General features: G+C 50.4%; 1 protein-coding gene across 6 annotated transcripts in view; it reads left to right on the top strand.

Annotated features, from left to right (window-relative positions):
- Positions 1–17009, top strand: part of LOC121589346 (myb-like protein Q) — a 102960-nt gene that overhangs the window by 62382 nt on the left and 23569 nt on the right. For all 6 annotated transcript variants that reach the window (XM_041908183.1, XM_041908181.1, XM_041908178.1 and 3 more), the window contains exon 4: positions 3090–3219. The gene's annotated coding sequence lies outside the window, so the exon portion shown is untranslated. The remainder of the gene's footprint in view (positions 1–3089; positions 3220–17009) is intronic.

Genomic DNA, 17009 nt, shown 5'->3' on the forward strand with positions numbered 1-17009 from the left:
CCGTGTTCTGCCAGGTGACGAGAAATGGAAGGAAATTATGGCCCTCAACTCACGGTGTGGCAACTCAGCGGGTCGAGATGGGAGAATATGCACAATCGCTTGCTCGCTCGCTCGGTCGGCTGTCGGCTGCTATCTCTTAAATGGCTTTTATTTTCTGCGAATAGATCAGCCCGGCTTTGCACTGTCCTGCCTAATGGAATTGAAGATGCAGCGACGACCAGTATCGTTCCCGTTTCGCCAATCAACGCGCAGATATTTATTTCCCCTTTCGCTCATCATTCCGGCACAGATTGCCTTCATGATATTTAAAGGATTGGGTACGATTTGAGGCAGCGAAAACTCGTCCCAGATGCCGTCTGCACAATTTTTCTCCAATCCTAGCAAAGGTTAGCCGAGGGCTGAATACATTTCAACAACTTTCTTCACTTTACTTTACAACCCTTGTTTTTTGTAAGAAAAAAACCGATAAGTGGAGGATGACATCCAGCGAATCAGACAGCGCGCGTTTACTAGTTCATCATAAAAACATTACTGTCGCAGCTCACTAAAGTGGCTTTCGTTTGTCAAATGAACAATAAAGAAACAACGCTCGATAGTGATCTTCCCGACCCGGACGGGCGCATTGCTGCAATGACCAGTCTAACCGAACATGACTTTTCTCATCGCATCCAATCGCACCAAACCATCGGAGTGAAAACATCTGTTCCCGTGGCGTGGCAGGTGGAAAGCATGTCCAATTTATTGCACCCGGGAGTGCGCGTAACCAGGTCGTGGCTGCGAGGTCTCTCGTGCCCAGGCCCCGGACGCCTCGTCGCTGGGTGCTGCCCGTCTTTGGCTGACGAGCTAATTGATTGCGTACTTGTCCGTCCATTTGTTGGGCATCGTGCGGTGGCCATCTCGTTTGCATACGCCGTGCTCCGATGGCGGAAATAGTACACCTAATTGAAACACCTAACGTTTGGGGTCAGTCCCTGCCGCCGCCCGTTCGTTGGGTGGACAGGCCGCAGCCCGTACGACGATTTACGAGTTGTCATAAAGCAGCCGACGAACGAGGCGAACGAATTCCCGACCAATAAACCTCGGCATCCGGACGGCCAGTGTAATGGGCAAAGAACAACGCCGATCCGATCCGGCTGATGCCGCGTACTGGATGCCATTTTAAATCAGCTGGAAATTTATGTTTTCGCATTGCGACAGGTTTCCCGACCGCACGACGTTGGCGACGGCAAACGACGGTGAGGAGAAAAGCTCATAAACTCTTGCCACAACCTGCGCTGAGGACGATCTAGGAAGTGCATATCGTGTGCCGATGGCCAACTGTCTCCATTTGCTCGCCATCGGGTCGAAGTCACCCAAGGTAAAGGTGGTAAGTGGTGCAGCGACATTCGCACACTCGTGGGACGCCGAATGATTGAACAGGTGGGAAAACGGGTGGGAGTTCGGAGCTCTTGCTCGACTCGTTAGGGGTAATGTGTGTGTGTGTGTGTGTGTGTGTGTGTGTGTGTGTGTGTGTGTGTGTGTGTGTGTGTGTGTGTGTGTGTGTCTGTTTGTGTGATGGTGAAGATCTTCTGCTCCATTAGCGAGAGACATCGGCGCTCATCAGTGGAGCATGTCATGCGCTCTGCCACTCATAAATCTCGATCATCCGAAATGGCGAAGAGTAAATTAGCTCGCCTGGCTCGTATGAACAAATAAAAGCGATGTTTTTTTTGCGTACATCTTTACCGGAGCAACAAGCTGAACTGGAAGGGAGAAATTGCGTGAGAATTGGCCCACGAACATGCTTCCCAAACACCTTTTTCAGGCACGACACAAAAGCAAGCGCTATTTTCGGTTTCTATCGATCGGTGGTCTGGTGTGAACCGGCGCAAATGGCTTGGCCTCCCCCCTGCGTTGTCTCATTTTATTCAGCAGTCATTTGAATTCATTCGATGCGCTAACAAGATTCGACCGCTAAAAGTCGAAGAGTAAGCGAGTGAAACGTTATAATTTTCCATCGATCATCCTTTTATTACGAGCGCGGCCGAGCCCTCTAATCTGGTTAGATTTTGATTTACAAGCTAACGACGGGCCCGGTTCCGTTCCGCGAGTTACCTCAGCGGGCAGTGCAGCTTTTCCCCGCCGGAAGTCTTCTGCGGGCCCACATCCGACGACGAGTGAAATCAAACACACCCAAAACGGAACACGCATAACATCTAAATAAATGTTTTCCTGCGGCCGGCCGGCCAAACAAGCGCCCGGGAGAATCTTATTATGATGATGGTGATGAAACCTCGCCACAGCCACAACCGGATGGAAATGAAAGGGAAACCGTATTGGGTAGCAATTAGATGAAAACGAAACACACCTCTCTCACAACTGGTGTCGCTGGGTGGATCTCAAGTCGGGAAAATTCCTCCACAACCAATCCCAGTCTGTATTTACCAGTTCACATGGAATTTATATTTCCTCCACCATGCATCGTCCACGGCACGCTCGCTGGCAAGGAGATGCGGAGAGGAAACTAATCTATTAAAGTTACAGTTTTACTAATTATAGTAGCCAACCGATCGGATCTTGTTATAAATCACCCTTCCTTCTGGCCTCATTTCTCTCTCGCAGTGACATCTACGATCGGTGGTCATCGGACTCTGCTAAATACCGAACGGGTGTTTACAGATAAGATCGAACAAGATCGTCGGTGCAATATCATCAATTATCTCCAGTCAGGCTCGAAGCCGCCCCGAACCCATTCTCAGCGGCGAAGCCCTCTCTAGCTGCGTATGTTGCGGCCATAAATTAAGAACCCCGTTTGGGTCCTTCGGGTTGCAGTTGTTGTCGGTTGTTTTTTGCGCAACAAAGTCACCTTCTTCGCGGTGCCGCTCTATCCCTAACGCGATAGTCGAGCAGCGATCGCATGAAGATGATAGTTGAAATAAAATTTAATTAGACTGTCACCATCGGTGACGGAGGGAATTTATGCAGCTCTTTCTCCTTCCCGCTATCTGCCGTGCTGCCCGATCAGGGTTTGTATGGTTTTAGTTTTTGCTCAATTAAAATCTTACCATTGCGCTCTTCTCCGCTCTTTTCCCCCACCATTTCATTCGCAGAACACTTCGCACGAGACCGGCTGCCGGTGGTCTGCAGTGTGTGCACAAACCATTCCGACTGATGCAAGATCAGCGGGATCGAGCTGGAACACCGACAGCGAGCGATAACATTAAGCCCGTAATGATGATGGTAAGTACGAATTATGTTAGCGAGCGCACCTTTACGGCTGCCTTTTCCCCCGGCCGAGCGAGCCGAGATCTCGATCGATCTTGCATAAGTGACCTCGGCCGAACAGTGAAGAGCTGGACAAATACTCGAGTCGGGATTGAAAGGGGTGGCCCCCGACAGTCGGCACAGCAGATCGGAAACACTTTTAGGTACATGTCGGGCCTTGGGCACTCGGGCTTAGAGGAGCAGAATTACAAACTGCTGTTAATAGCAGCGGGTCGGCCCAAGGACCCCCCCATCTATTTGCTCTCGTTCGTTGATCGACAGCCCCGGCCCGGCCTGAGCCGCAGGATTTGTAACTATTTATGATGGCTTTTGACGCCTCGGATGATCCGGTTTCTCGGGGGGGGTATCGAAGGGCGATAAGCGGCACACGAGGGATGTAGCCCGCGCGGAGACACAAAAACGTGACGGCATGCACGATGCGTGCGACATGCACACTGGGACGACCCACAGCCACACACACACACGGCCGACACCGAGATGGATCGCGGGTTGACTCGGGGCATCATTTATCTTTCGTGTCGATTCACGTGCTGAAAAGGCGGCGAGACGATACTTTTCTCACGCTGCCCGGGATGACACCCGCCGTACCCGCCGGTCGAATATCAATTTGTAGTTGCCCGGGACCTCGGCACACAACATTGTTGGCCCCTTTGGCTCCATCGATCGTCTGCCAGCGCGTCTGCCAGCTGACGGATATGGATATGTGAGCTGCTTTTCAAACATTCGCGCAAGTTCCGGGACTGGTGCGATTATGCACACCTCAAGTACGGACACACACACACTCACTCACACACCTGTCAGGCAGGAGTGGAAGACGAATGGCACCTGGGCTGAATGCGCTATGACTTAGTTGACTAGCTAAGGCACCCTCTTGTGCTGTGCCATCAAAGTGCCACCATTCAAATGCATCTTCCCGCACGGCGAGAATCTGAAACCGTCCGACCGTCGAGCAATTCACAAACGGACAGAACCTACCTCGTTTTGGTTCGCACTCCACTCGAAGCTCTCGATAGCAATAAAGTTGTTAATAATCATCTTCAGCGGCGGGTCGCTGCGGAGGCCACCGTACGCCGTCTCGATCATCAGCAGACGATTATGATTATTATTAATTTTCCTAATTTCCATAATTTGATAAAGCTCGCGCAAACGCCAGCCAGCCAGCCAGCCAGCCCAATCGAAGGTGCTTGAACGGTCGGCGGGGTCGCGTGTGCCCACCGAAACGGCCAATTCCGGTCAGCATAATAATAATAAAAAAATACATCCCGTCCATAAAGTCCGCAAATCACGCGCGTGCCTCCGGTTCACGATGTCGCAATTACTGTTTATGACATTTTCTCTCACTCTCCCCTCATCCCCCTTTTGGTTCCTGCTTTCCCAAACCAAACTTTTCTCCCTCGAATGGGATGGGATCGAAGCCCTTGATCGAGACTGGGCCTAGCTGATGGTACACTGATTGGCTATTTCGGTTCGCGAGCCATCCCGACCCGTCCTGAGCAAGCGGGCCTCCCTTGGGGATGGACCTATCCGAACAGATTGCTACAGCGCACACACACACACACACACACACACACACACACACACTCACGGCTCGAGGTAGCTTGCAATCCATCGATTGATTCCAAATGATCTTCGTCGATCACCGGTCAGGAGTGGAAGATCTCCCCCCCGTTTTGGGGTCGGTACTTTTTGGGCTTCGAAATGGACGATAATATGGGAAAGGCAATGTTTGATGTGGAATGTTGCGCCGGAATCGACCCATCCTTCGTGGCAGTGGTGGTGGTGGGAAAAATCATAATCAATTTCAATTATTCCGTCATTTATCAAATTGTTGACCCGCACGAAGTCAATCAATAGCCCCAAATGGCGCAAATCTCTTCGGGGCCCGATCGGGCGCGCGCTCTGTGGGGTTTTTGGAGGTATTCCCGCGTGCCCGAAACGCTCAGTAAAAAGTGACCAAATGCCCGTCCGCGCAGAGATGGAGCCGGACGGAAACATCGCGTCCAGCGGTGAGTGAGACACGCAGCCCGCCTAGTGACGCGGGTGACTAGAGCGTTCGATATGACTCCATTAATCATTGTTCGCTGATGACGGTGATGCATTGACCACCCAGGGACCCCGGGACACTCCAAACCTCCGTCCTTTGCCATCAGAAACGCGGGCTCAAAGTCTGCACACGAGCCCTCTCCAAGACGTCGAGGGACGACTCATGACAAATTTCTCAATTAAACGGATGGGTACCGATTCCGCGTGCGTCGCTGCGAACAATTGTGACCTTTGAGAACGCATCGGGCCCTAAAATTGAAACGTTTTACAGCCTCCTTTTTGAGTGATGTTTAACAAATTGTGCCGTTTCAAAAAGGTTTGTCGTCGCGCGAAGGTCGCAACTTTCTAAAAGTGAAGAATGGAACAATTATAACCCGAATTGTACAAGCTATTGGTAATAATCAATCACAGACAAATGTTATTGAAGGAGAGCTACACATTTGAACGGGAACGGGATTGCCTAAACAATCCCATGACATGTTGCTTGGCCAACGCTGCCAGCTCCCATTGCCAGCATGCAGGAAATTATAAACCGCTCAAACGCGTTAATTGGACCACAATAAATGAATGAACCAATTCATTCATCATCACACCGAAGCCACTGTGAATGGTCACCATTTTCCCACGGTCTCCAGATAGTTAGAACGCAGCCCGCGACCGTAGGACACACAGCTCGACCCGGGGTGCGAGCTCTCCGGTGACGAAGAAAATGTGTGAAAAGAACCCATCATCCCCCCCCCCCCCCCCCCCCTTCAAGAGACCAAACGCCAAACGTGAAAATACATATTTGCATAGCAATTTGCACATGCTTAGGTATCATTATCATGCCGATGCTTTTCTCTTTGCCACCTCAACACTCTGTCAATTTGACCGTTGGCTGCCTCCCCCGGTCTTTTGCTGCCACTTTTGCGGGTCAATTGGTTCCGGATGTTTATGTGGCTGACTGGCTGACTCATTGACTGACTGACTGACGGACGGACTGACCAGATGGACCGGGCAAGGCAGCTCGGTAAGCACTCGGACACGTCCGATGACAACCTCGTCGGGGCAGAAGACTCCAGTAGCAGCGGTGATGCATTAGGCGAAGCCAGGCAGCGAGAAAAACGCACTCTCATCAACGTTTGCCCCGCTCGGTTGCCGTTGCCGAGAAAGAGGAGAAGGAGTGAAAATTGCGCATTCGATCTTGCACCCGTCTAGACCGGCTCGTCTACTGGTCCTAGCGGTGAACGGGAGCAAACGATATTTTGTCCCCCCCCCCCCCCTCGTCCCAGTCACTTGCACCCTAGCCCCGCGCTGGAACACCTAGCGTTCGTCCAACGGTACACAACGGGCGCAACGAAACGGCCGCGTGCAGTGCCCGAGGGCTTGTGTGAGCCCTTCGCACGAGAGAGTGTGTGTAATGAGCATGATTGAACGGCCGATTGTGCAAGATTATCGCATTCTGATCGAGAGCACACGATCCTCTTCGGAATCGGTCGGTGCATCTAGGCTGGAGGACGACGACGACGACGCCACAATTAATGCTCGTCGCTCGATCGATTCTCCCGATCACCGCGGGTTAGATCGCGCACGCTTGCGCAAGTAGACAAACGGCAAAAACACAACAGCAACAGCACACACAAAAAAACAACACAAACAGATAGACACATACCGAGCAATGCCGGGCTGCTGCTCCGTAAATCACTCGCTCGAGACGCTTCGTTTGCCGACAAGCCAGGAACTGGTTCTTGTGGCCGACAAGCTTCAAACCACAGCGACGATCCCTTTGAGTGGATCACTTGCTCTCCAATGTATGCTTCCAATTGTGTGTGTGAGTGTGTATGTGTGTTTCCCGGTTTCTGGCAAAGTGAAAAGGGCAGAGAGCTTTTGCTTGGAGGTTATCACCCAGCACAACCAAGATATCAAGTTTTGCCATTTTATCGCGCCGTATCAAAAGCGCTTAGCGGCACGAACTCACACGAAAGCATATCTTTCGATATGTTGAGTGGAATTTAATCGTCACCCGCCCCACTCGCACTGTGCGGTGAATTTCAAGGAGTCGATTACGTTTCGGGCCAATGAAATCTTCGCTGGAGATTTGTCGTCATCACGCCTTCAAGTCTGCGCCTGCGCCCACCGAGCCTGCGCTCCCTCTGTTTCTGTTTCGTCTCCAGCCTGCAACAGACCCAAGGAAGCATGCGGAGTTTTACGATATTTGCACCATAAAAACAACCTGATTTGTATGACAGTTTTTTTTTTTTCGTCGGACTTATTTTCGCTGGCCTTCTCACTACCTACTCCGCTCGGTCTTTCATTTACTTTTAATGGTTATCGCTGCCACCCAAACGGCATATATCCAAATGTGCGCTAAAATGACCCCCGCCCCTCTACCACACAATTCTTTAGATCAGACAATTTCGTCCCACGCCAACACGGTCGAACTGGTTTCGGGGAGTGAAAAGTGACGGCATTTCAGCCCTCTTTCTTAATTTTCATCTTCGGGGAAGCCTTATCTGCCATCGAGTACGGCGGAAGAAATTGGCAACCGATGTGGGGAGGGCAAATGATAGGTAATATAATGTCGTCGCCCGAGCTTACGGTCTTAATTCGTGGTACTGCGAGCGGATGGGGACTAATGGCCGACAGCTTAGGAACGGAGTAAAACTTAACGGCCTTCATAAAACCTGCAAAAAATACTCCCGAATCGGCCGTTTGGAGGAAGGCTTAATTCTTCGATAATCGATCCCAACCGGACGGAATGACTGGATGGGTCCTTACGTCGTGACAAATGGGCTGGGACGATGCGCGCCTCGGGGCAGTGGTTGATTGAAAAGAAAACGGAAAATTTAAAATGATCCTAAGAAAGTGTCACTCTTGACACTAAAGCATAAATAACACAGTCAGCTATTAAGTTTTGCTTTAAAATGAATAATGTTTAAGCTGCGACTAATTTTCCTTTTTCGACCATGATCAACAATTAAAGCAGGGAAGAGAAATCACATACGGATGATTGAGCAAACTTCCAATGTAAACTCTTAGCACAGTTAGCGCGGGGTTCGTTTCATGCTACCTGCGTTGAAGTCTTTCGTGAGTTTCAACATGCCCCCGGTATCGCCAAGCTGCTCCATTTGCCCCAAAACGGTCCCCGATTACTGATCCGCACGCCAAATTAACGTGCCGATTGCATCAAACTCAAACCGTCGATACAAAGTAGATCATCGTTTGGGCGATCGTACATGGGGTGCACCCGTCGAGCGCAAACTGCAGGCGCAGCAGCAGCACGACGCATCACTACTACCGGGAGTGTGCGACCAATCACCCTCACCCTTTGACAGGCGTGTTGCGACAAAACTCGCACACCCTAAGCACGATTTATCGCGATCGTTTCTGCTGTCGTTCCACAATTTATCGTTCGCCTTCCGAAATCGCGCTCGATCGTGATAAAAGTGATTTGCGTTGCATTAAGCGCGCCAACGGTGCCGTCGGTACAATGCTTCTTCACGCCCCGCGGGCTCGAGCATGGAGATGCTTCCCATGTTTGCCATGTCATTGCGAAACATTGAAACACAAAATTTGGTCCTTGAAAATTGGAGCAAAAGGGAGCGATGATTGAACGTGGTCGATTAGTTATTTCCTGTGAGTGCGCCCTGTCGCACGCTGGTTCAAAGGGAGCGCGAGCGCTCTGGTTGCCTCACGAAAGTACCAACACGGCTGGAAATAACAAAAACAAAAATCCTCGATCACACTTTCCCTTAATGTTGCGGATCGCTTTAAGGTAGCTGCAAACCGTTCCTTGCAAAACGGCACTCTCATTTATCATTCGAGCTCCCAACTAAAATCGTTGCCTAAAAAAATCCTCTCTTCATCCTCTGTCTTTGTGAAGCAAAATTGTGCCTTTGCTTTGCCCGGACGCCACCCGACAGCAAATGATTCGCTTTGAATGAGCCCCGACGTTCTTTATCGGTAGTGATTTGCTGGCAAGAACACAGGGATGAGCGACGAACCTTAATTTATTCAAGCCGACGTCTTTCGCACCGTTTGGCCCCTTGCAGGACTTTTGATTGATTGCTGTTTCCACTCCGCTCCAGCTAAGAAAGAGACATTCAGTAATGCTTCGCTAGAGGTTAAAAGTGCAACATTGCACATCGCGCTGCAATCTTCAAACGATATCGGTCGTTTGAATACGACTGTAAGAACCGTTTTGATGGTTCAAGCTACGAAATAAGCGCTTTGCAAATGTGTTCTTCTTTCAATAGTTCCACAACATTTCATTTCCCGCCTGCCCTCCAACCACCAGCACCAGCAACTATCGGGTCCCGTAGAAACATAAACATGAATTATGCATCTAAATGTCGATTTAATCGTCGTTTTGATCGGAACAGTAAACAGGAGAGCGGAGTGGGGCAAAAAATCGTAGCAACATTCCACGCCGGGGCCTGCGATCTTCCCCGAGTCGTGCAATTCGATCTGATGCACCCGATAGACGCTCCCTCGCCCTTCGTTTACACTTCGGTTTATGTACAGTTCCTCGGCCCGCGAGAGCAAAGAGCAAATCGAACATCGATTAGAGCCGATCGCCAGACGGCAATAAAACGGCCCGGACTGACCGTGCGCGGGGTTCAATCTTCGCAAATCGCAGAAAATGCGTGAATCGCACGCGTCCCGCGCCAAGAAGAAGACGACACGAGACACGGTGAAGCAAAAAACAGCGCACACCAGGGCAAACAAACCGAGCAAGGGTGAAGAGACAGAGAGAGAGAGAAAAAACTGGAATATTGTGTTAATTAAGTGATGTACCCGTGCGGCTAACTGCAAGCGAATGCAGCCGCAGCCTGGCACCGGTGCGGCCTTTAATCATCTCACCTTTTAGAGCGACTCGGGTCACCACCACCACCAACACCCAAACGCGTCTCCCCCATCCTGTACACCCATTTGATTGCTTTTCTATTTGCGCGATGCACCGCCAACGCGCTCCCGGTGAGCTTCGAGAAGAGCTTTGCTCGAGTCTGTTATTTTTCTTGCGCCTCCTTATACGTTCGAGGCGACGCGTTCGGAATGGAATCACAAACTTGCTGCATCGTAGCAAAAAAAAAAAAAACATCGCACGCACCCTTGCATCCAAATGCTGACGGTGCACACACACACACACACGCACCCATCGGTGTGGAATGATGCCATTTGAAACCAGTCGGTCTAGTCGCATTCCGCATTCTATGCTCGATTATGGGGAGCAGTCAACGGCAACGAAAGCAACAAAAAATGGTCCGACTGTATTCCGTCAGTGTTTTGCATGATCTTGTGGCAGGTTCGTCGCTTGGCAGAAACATTAATGAAAAGGGAAATACTTGCGCAATATTTAGTTCATGTTAACATGTAAAAGCTTACCATCCTTCACCAGTCATAAACTAGCTAGAGCCGATTGATAACGATCTCGAAATGAAGCAAACACAATATCCCTCCCCAGCAACGCCAGAAGCCAAGCACAGTTTCTGTCTTCATTAATCTGCCAAACGAATCCGCTCCGATCGACAGCCCCGCATGCTAAAGCCCGCGATTGTGATAAACTGCAGGTGGTCGAAAGGCTCACCGTCGAGATCGCACCTACCTGCCCTGCCCTCCCATTGCGATCACGATCACGGTCATGTAAAATCGATGGTGATAATTAAAATTCTCATTTTTAATTGAAAATTCGGTAGCACTCATTTGCGCGCCGAAGTCGCAGTGCGCCCGAACCGAACAGTACGGCGTAAAGTAAAACATTGCCGTTGATTAATCAGCACACCGAGAACGCATCGCTGTCCCATAAAATGGCCACAGGAAGCAATACACCTGCGATAGCAATCAATAAGTTTTGCGGCCGATCAGATTCTGGCGAGATTTTGGCAAAGCCCCGCAAAGACATTGGGCACCCATTTTTCACAGCCCCATACAGAGGGGGGGAATGTGACCAATTTGAGCCGAAGGTCGCGTCGCTGCAACGCTTTCACGATTCGCGAATTGTTTTTCACGTTAATTAAAATTAATTATTTCGCAAGTGCTGCGGGAAAGGATCGCGCGCTCCCCGAGCGCGATTTGCGCGCTTCAAACGGCGCGGCAACGACCGGCCCCCCAGGTCCTTTCGGGAGTGGTGGATGGCAGCGGCAGACCAGCACAGTACAAAACACGCTCATCGCAATCCACCAATCGTCGATTCCATTTCGTCCACAACCCTCCAAAACGCACAAAACGAACTCCAAACACACAAAAACTGCGCGCGCTCGTAATTAAAAATGTATCAGGTTTCGATGCCTTTGCCCTATGTGCAAACGACACCCGACGACATTCGCGCACTGGCCCCCGGTTGGATGAGCCCCCGGGGCAACTGCCCGACGGGCCCTCACCGTTGCCCCGCTGCCACCGTTGCCCTGGGGACGGTGATATTAATCAAAATAATCAGGCAATATGTCAAAATGTGTTTTCTCCGTCCGTTTCGACCCGGAGCGGGAGATTTGGCTGCCAACCGAATCGAATTTAAAAAGGTGCAATTGCAGTTTGTGGCCTTTGTGGCCGAACCGTCCCCAAAAGTGACGCGAAATAAATCTCCGTGGGTAAACGATTTTCGGTGCTGATAATTCAATTAAAACCATTTCCCAATGCTGGTTGCCCGTTTTGCTTGCGTTGCCCGATCTATCGATACCGAAAGCTCTTTCCATTCGCCTCTGGGACCTCTTGGCAGGATCAAATGGCCTTTACACGTTTGCGTCTACGTATGTGTGTGTGTGTGTGTGTGTGTCGTTAAGAATGAGTCGCTACCATTCCGGGTTCTATTTAATTGGCTCCGTTTGGCCACCATTAATGACCTCTAATCTATTTCGAAACTTTGTTGCACAGCACAATGCTCGGTCACGAGTTTGGAGCTTCGGTTGCGAATTGAATGGCTCCACCTGACTCACACGAAAACACGCTGTGCGACGACGACGACCACGACGACCAGAAGCCAATTCATTCCGATTTCGTTAAATCATCCCCAATTAAAGCATGCCGCAATGGAGACTTCCGTTGGGTGGCGCGTGTGCAATCGACTCGTCGGTGGGTACCGGTACGGGTCAATAAATTTTGCCAACTCCACGGTGTGTCCCCGCACCGAATGCCCGGCGGCACCGACCGAAAAAACAAAACCAACACCCCATCCGGAAGGTGGCGTAAACTCTGCGGGGGTCGGCACAAAATCACCTGCAACCTGCAACCGACCCACACGGGCGGTACGGGCATGCTGCTTTTTTGCGACTCGCTGAACAGCCGGACCCACAGACAGGACGCGAATATCTCGCCGTGGTTTCTCGGTTCGCAGAAATACAACTAAATCTTTTCCCCGCCTCGGGGCGGGGCGGTGTGCACGGGAAGTGTCCTGCCACCACACTGGCTCCAAAAAAGACAACCAGACACATCGCCGACCGCGGCCCAACCTTCAAAGGAAGCACGCAAAAGATAAAACAAACGACCCTGGCCCTCGCCGCCCGACCGCATGGTGCATTAAAACGAATGGTTATAGCAATTCCTGGCGAAATGGTCACCACCTGACCCGCCCTCCATCCTCTCGTACCTCCTGCGAATGGACAAATTTCTTTCCCCCTCCCTCCCCCGTGTGTGTGTGTGTGTTCTGGTGAATTTTAATTAAATGGACTTTTAAAGTGCATCTGAATTATGCTGCGTTGTGCGCCACTGGAACTGCGCAAGACCCCGCAAGAGGCCCGCCAGGGTTGCACCGTATGCGATCGTGGCCTACTTCAAGGGACTGTGTGTGTGTTTGTGTGTGTTCAGCTGGTACCAAACGCAGTTGAAATGATTTACGAGCGGAACTGATCTCTTTATGACACTTATGGCGCAATGTTCCTTGGCGTCGATCACACACACAAGGTTCAAATCACTCATCTACCCGTAGTGCAGGTGGAAAGCAAGCAACTCCCTGATATGCGTCGCGCGATAAGTAACCCCTACGGTAACACGGGTCGCGTGAAATATGACTTATTATTTTAATCTTTGCCGAGCAATTTTCGGTCCCACTTCGCTCGCTCTTTCGCTGCCTCGCTGTACCAATGGAAGAAACCGATTACGGATAAAAGCTTCTCAAATCGGTAGCCCTTCATGGCAGCTTTCCTGCACCCTTGAAATGAATCCTCTCCAAAAATCGAATTATCACCTGTGTTCGTCGGTCGACGCAAACCGCTCCAAACCTAAAAAGGAATGCGTTGTTGTTTGTCTTCGCTGACTGGCGGCTACAAACTGATTGCCTCTGATCGCTTATATCCAAGCACGCACACACACACACACGCAGGAGAGCGAGGAAATATGATGGCAATTATTTTCGAATTTATAAAACTTTTTTTTTTGCTGCTGCTCCTGCTTACCTTACTGGTTTGTGCTTGTGCTGCGCTTAAACAGTGCCAATAATCGTTAACGAAAAGTGCGGTTGCGATCATAATATTGATTTTTTTGCGGCTGCTGCTGCTGCTGTTACCATCTTCCATCTGAGAAGACAGCATCCGGGGACACACACACACATCCGATAAGCATCCGGCAAAGCCGCCACCGTCAAAACCAATAATTTACGATCATTTAGTGACCACCGGACAATATTTTATTTTGCATCTCTTATTAAGGCTCCGGGATTCGTGCGCGCAAAGCTCGTTCGCCGGCCGTTCGGTGCATCCTCTTTCATCACCCGAAGCGTTCCGCGTGTGTTCCGCGTGTGTACGTGTGCGTATATTGCCCCTCGGTGGCTCGAGGGGCTTCATTCGCATCTCGATCGCAGCGGTTGAGCGTATAAAAATCGTATCGAGGCTAATGCACGCGACGCAGCAACACATTACGGCGTCTTAATCGTACGACGCTGCGAGCCCTCGACCTTGCTATCCAGCGAACATCAAAACTCAATATTCATAAAATGCTGCTACGATTTATCCCCCTTGTCGGAGGTTTACTTTTGAAGGGTGAACAAGGGGTCAAGAAGAAGAATTATTACCACTGCAGAATGCATTTTACCTTCGTATCAACATTTTTCGAATCAATTTCAAAAAAATAAATCGTCACATTGCGCAACATTTCTGTTACACATTCTGTGTAGGATTATTTTTACACTTGTCCCCATTTGCTGTGATCGACATTGGTCGAGCTCCCGCACCCGACAGGTTAATAAAAATGAACTTTATCTCCCTGGGGACCATTGCCGCTGGTCGAACGCGGCTCGCCACATAACTATGTTGCGAAAGATCCCGAACAGAACAGAAGGAGTTAATGCTAGATGAGCCGGCATGCGGCATGATTTATAAAACTGCCCTTAGCAATGCACACCTTGCGCACTTGCCAATGCGCAGCGCAAAGCGGTCTCCATGCATGCTGCTGCTGCAACAACAACGCGAAAAAAGGGAGCTTGCACCGTACCACCAACCCGCGCCGCTAGAGCCCTCTCCGATGCGGTGGTCGATTAGATGCTGAGTGTGTCTATTTTACTTATGAAATATTACCTTCAGATTACATGCCATAAATAAGCCCTGCACAGCAGCAGCAGCAGCCGGACCCCACTTTATTAAGCGATACGACGTCGTCATCGTCGATACACACCCTTCCATCCTTATGCCCCTTTCCCCAATGCCCAATGCTTTCGATTTGGCGCTGCGTTGATACGGAGAAATAATACACAAGCTGTGACGAGAACGGGGTAGTGACACTCGAAAAGCGAAAAAAAAAACCAAACACGCGCTCGCTTGCTCGAAATGTACACCTACGCGCCTGTGTGCGGCGGGCGGTATGTAATTATTATAAGTTAACATGTTCATTTGCATTTGAAGTTTATTGTACGCACGCCGCACTCCAGCAGGCACGGTGCGCGGTGCGCGGTCTGCGCAAACAAACACCTTTGCGCGGTCTGGCCGGCGCGCGATGATTAATTGGACAAACCTGTCACCGAAAGTCTGGCTTAAACTTTGCGCCTTCCCTTTTTGTCGCTCGCTGGCAGTATCGATACACGAATCGCGAAACGATGCTGTTGCGAAACAGTCCCCTTCCCCCTCATTGCGGGCTATCAATTCGTTCTGGCTTCCTTTTTGCACCTGCGCCAAACTGCACCACCAACCCAAACAACAAGCAACGAGTCGTGTCATAATGCATTTGAGTTGTTATTTAGTGCGTGTTGGGGTGCGGTTTTTTTTTTTTTTGGCTCCTTCTGCCTTCCTTTTGTGGCCCACAAAAGCGACTCCATTTGCCTTCTTTATGCATGTTTTCACACGCTATAAAAGCAATCAATTTAACAAAAGCTAACAACACACGCCACGGTACGCTCCGCGGCCGGCGGTGGCAATAACTTACGGCCAAACAAACAAACATCGAAAATAAATAAGATCTTCAGAAAGGAAGCGCAGCCAGCCAAGGGTAGCAGGAAAGTGCACCGAGAATTGGGATCGGATGCACCGGCAAACAAAAAAAAAAACCACAGTCACGAATGTGTCGTTGGAGCATCTGCGTTTTACGCGCTCGCTTTGGCGGTGTTCGTCGGCCCTCCCTGGCCTCGTTTTCTTTTTTTTTTGTCCAATAAGTGTGAAAAGTGGTCTCATTTTAAGCGAAAAACACCGAGCAAAACCGAGCCAGCCAAAAACCCGAAACCCACGCGGCGGATTGTACAGAAGTGGAGAAGCAAATATGATATATTGTTATGTCCTCCAAACATGCATGCGGCACATCCGCGCGGGAACAGGATTCTCCCAGCGCGTCGCAAAGAGGCTTGGTGGCGTTTCACTACATTTTATGTGTGCAAATGTGTGCAAACAACAGCGGGCAACACGGCACACGGAATGATAAATGCGTGAACTTGCGCCATCCGACAACTATTAGCCTGGTGATGTATTAATTGGAAATTCAGGCAGAACCAACCCGACGGCAGCTTATTACCCGCCACCATCACTTGCACCATCAGCAATCCAAAATCATCGCCAAACTTTGACAGCATCACAGACATCAGAAAAAGACGGGAAATTCAGTTAATAAACTTCATCCCGACCCTTTGCAACACATGCAACCCGCCCCAGACAATGATGGATGCGGCGTTGATGCGAAACTCCTCGCGCTCCTTCACGAAAAGATGTCCAACACCGCGGGGGGAGAAGATTAAATGGCTTCTGAATATGTTGCCCCTCAGGGGTGAACGCTTTAATCCTGTCTGCTGTGCATGCAACATTATTTCTGCCCCATCAACATCGGTGGTGGTGGTGGTGGTGGCGGATGATCATTTTTGACGGCAGCCGAAATTTTCGCAGAGTAATAATGTTTCAACACAGCGTTCACATCTTCCCAACGCCCAACCACCCAACCCCGCGAGATTCTCGCCTTGTTTTGCAGATTCCCGCCCGAGGGCACCAACCGCCCAGTGACAGTGAGCAGCCGGCCTGGCTTGGCAGGGAGAAAACGCAAACGCACATCAAAACAGGGTGAAAAGCTTCCCCGTCAGAAGCCACCTCATTAGGCGACATTGAAACGCTTGATCGTATCTCGCGCTTGCCTGCCCTCTCCGCCTCGCTTCTGTCACTGTCACTGTGGAGTTTTTCATTAGCACCGGAGATTGAACCGGGGAAGCGTGGGAATGCTCGCGAGCACCGAGCAGCACGAGACGAACTGCCAAAGGGCAACCTCGTTTGCTTTTCGAATAAAATTAGCAAAAACACGCTTTTGCGATCGAACGCTGCGATGAAATA

Source organism: Anopheles merus, chromosome 2R, assembly GCF_017562075.2.
Source record: "Anopheles merus strain MAF chromosome 2R, AmerM5.1, whole genome shotgun sequence".
Taxonomy (NCBI): domain Eukaryota; kingdom Metazoa; phylum Arthropoda; class Insecta; order Diptera; family Culicidae; genus Anopheles; species Anopheles merus.